The following is a 3,759-nucleotide window of genomic DNA, read 5'->3' on the forward strand; positions in this document are numbered from 1 at the left end:
AACACAATAAAATTCGCAACAACACTTTTCTTCCGATTAAAGTGAAATCACAAATGACTTTGTAATTCAATTTAAAACTCTTTCAACGAATTCAAGCAACTAACAGAAATCAAATCCTCAAATAATAATCATGTCATAACATCTGTCAATAACCCTAAGAAGGACTACTCCATAGTGGAGAAATTGTTAATCACAAGAGTATTAAGAGGACAAGAAAATATTACAACCCATGAATTCAAGCAAGCTTTCATATTTGATGATTCAGATGAAGTATTCAATGTCTCTGTTATTTTTTTTGCCTTCTTCTCTCCAAAAGTCGCTCCAAAATACGAGATACCTAGTTTGGGACGAGCTTAGGTTTCATATAGGTCAAAGAGAAATTGCCAAAAATTATAAAATTAGGCATGATTTAAATTTTCCGGAGACGGACGTGCGTTGCCGCACACCTAGGTACTTGGGCGTGCATCACCTCCAGGCCGTCTGTCACCTGTGCGCGTTCATGGCTTCAGTTGTGTGGCCGCGCAACTTTTTCTTCTTTTCTCAGCTTGTTTTTTTCCCACTCTGTGCATTATTTGTCCATTGATCATCTCATCAATACTTGCATCGAAAAGCAACATGTTAGACCATAATTCAGGCAAAGTCACTATCAAATCAACCCGATCAAGGACACAAAACGGGTCTAAATGTCAAGTAATTTTAAGTTCATCATGATCCTGTGATTTTTACCTTCGATTGAAGGGTTTTCCACGTTAAAATTTGATATTTTTTTTTTATCTTCTTTATATTCTGATTTGCCTCATCCTCAGCATAACACAATGGACTATAACTATTTGTCTTAATCTTCCTCGTGGATGTCTCTTCTTTCCCCAAGTTTCTCTTGTCATCATTTATCACTATTTCTTGATTATTTGCATTGTTATACTTTAACCTTGTTTAACATCTTATTTGTTATCCTTTCGTGCATTACGTTTTCACATATGATTTTGTGAGGATCCTTTTCTGAGTTAATTAATTATTAATATGAATATTTATTATTTTCATAGACTTTCTATAGTATTTAATTCTTTAGCGTTCTTATTTTATAACATAAATACATGCTTTGAAGATCAAATTTATGTGATTTTCAAAAAGTTTATACATACCGATAGGGGTTGGTGCGGAATGCACGTATCATAAGACTAGTATCTATATCTATACTACTATACTAAAAGCACGAATGTCCTTAGCAAAATGTCGTTCGCCTTTTTTACCCTTCAAATATAGAGTTCACACTAGACAAAATAATCTTTTTAACTAATTTTTTAATATTTAAGAATAATCATTTAATCAATTCCATAATATTAGGACTTTGAAATCTAACTAAACCTTTTTACTAGAAAATTTTCCTTATTTAAAATGTATAAGTCCTAAAATTTTAAATCTTTTTGATTTGATACGACGATACCTTTCAAATTTCAATTTAGGATTCTTGTACTATCCCTCCCCAATTTTATAGGTATTGGCCAAAACCCTTTTCCTCCTAAAATTTGGTAGAAGTTAGGAGTATTAATCCTTTTCCTCCCCAAATTTGGTTTAGATTAGAAGTATTAATCATTTGTCTCACAAATTTTTGTATTTGATTTTCTTAGTTTTCCCAAAAAAATATATATTACCCATAGCGTGCGCGCGCGTGCACACATATTATATTAAAAGTACGAAAGTCCTTAGCGAAATGACATTCACTTTTTTTATCCTTTAAAACATAGAGTTCACATTGGACATTAATATTTAGAAATATTTATTTAATTAATTTAGCTATTCCCATGTTATTAACAATCTAGGGAGGTTCACGAGATTATTTGATAAATTTTTCCTGAATTATTTGTTATTAAAATCTTGCCTTAATTATTTGGTAAACATTTTCTTGGTCTTTCTTACACTAGGAAAGTTTTAAAAAAAAATTCCTAAACTTTCGCTACTTCGTTCACTCTCATTAAATGACTTTATCTCTATTGGACTTGGTTAAATTCTCTTTAATCTTTGGAACAGTAAATGACTTCTTTTATTATTGAAATTTTGCCCGTAAATTTTTCTTACACTAGAAGAGTTAATAAACTTTTTTCCTAAACTTTCACTACTTCGTTCAACTCTCATTAAATGACTTTATTTGTTATTAAATTTTTTAAATTAGGAAATTTTGTAGTATTGGATTGTCCACGAGCACTTGTGACTTCTATTTTGGTAGAAGTTTTTATTATTTGGTAAATGTTTCTTGTCTATTTGACCTACACACAAATTTATTTATATAAATCCTTTCATGTGTCAAATTGTGTACCAAATCATCAATTACTATTATACTTAATTCATTCTTATTCTACCTAATTAAAATATACTCTTTTGTGCCTAACGCATAATACTCGTGCAACGCACGTACACTAAATCTAGTTCTATTAAAAGCAGGAATTCCCTATCGAAATATTGTTCGCCTTTTGTATCCTTTATAAGTGTATTTCTCATTGAATAAAATTGTAATTGTAAACAACTAATAATTTAACCAAAACATATATAATTAACTTGCGGGGTTTTAGTTGGATACGCCTTTCCTTATTTTGGTTTAGGATTTATTTAGATTTTGGATTCTCTTACCAACTACTGTTACTTACATTATCTCTTTTCTTTGTTTAGGATAAAAATCAATATATAATTATAATTGAGGGACATAAGAGAGGTGATGTGGCATTATGTAAGGCACGAATGACAATTTATTTATTTATTTATTTGCCTTTAAAATTTTAAATTTACTGTAATAGTTTAAAAAGAAATACCCAAAAGTTGTTTTCCATGTTGAATAGTCGCTTCCTATATTGAAAAGTCACATTCTTCGACAATTTCTTTTAGTCTCTTTCTCTGACGTACACCTGGAACTCGAATTCGTCACCGTAAAACCAGAAATATTTGGGTAGTTTTGTTGGAATCTTAAGTAGTTTGATTTTTAAAAATGCAAAGTGGAGAAGATGAAGTTGGCGTTGAACAATTCGCTTCGAATCTCTCTACTTACGTAGAACAACTTCAGCACATAATACCCTAATTTATTTCCTCTACGCTTTTTTATGTTCTCCGAAGAATTTTCTTCCTCAATTTCGTTTTAATTCTGCAATGTTTACTTGAGCAATCCTTTTTATTAAAAAGGAGCAATTCAACCTGCTAAGTTTTCCAACATAACAGTTACTCAAGGTAATGTTTTTGGCAGAAGTACTTCGTACTATTTCAAAGGATCGAGATGATGAAGAAACGTAATTGGGTAGCACTATTCCTAAGTAATACATAGTAGTAATTAAGTTGCCAAAAAACCTTTGAAATAGGAAGCAGAAAATCAAGGATAAAAAACACTTACTATTTGAAAGTTGAAACATTCACAACATCCCATAGCAGCTTGTCATATTAATATTTATAGAACGGACAAAGCAAACAAATTAAGAGTTCTTAAAGATGAAGCGTTTTTTTTCTTCTGGAAATGAAAGGTCGTCGATTTCATATTGAATGCGTTCCTACGACCTACAACAACAGGTTAATGCTTGCTATCCTTCTGCTCTTCACTTCTTATGTTTATTTTGAGTTTCAATTTCCAATTTTGTCTTCGGCTCTTTGATAGAAATTAGTCAATCTATGTGAAACATCAACAGCTTACTTCAATTGGGTTCGAAAAGATGGTGCGGTGGAAGATCCAATCTTACTTCTGATATCTATATGCTCGGGTGAGTATAAAATTATAAATTATGG

The sequence above is a fragment of the Nicotiana tomentosiformis genome, chromosome 9 (assembly GCF_000390325.3).
Source record: "Nicotiana tomentosiformis chromosome 9, ASM39032v3, whole genome shotgun sequence".
Classification (NCBI taxonomy): domain Eukaryota; kingdom Viridiplantae; phylum Streptophyta; class Magnoliopsida; order Solanales; family Solanaceae; genus Nicotiana; species Nicotiana tomentosiformis.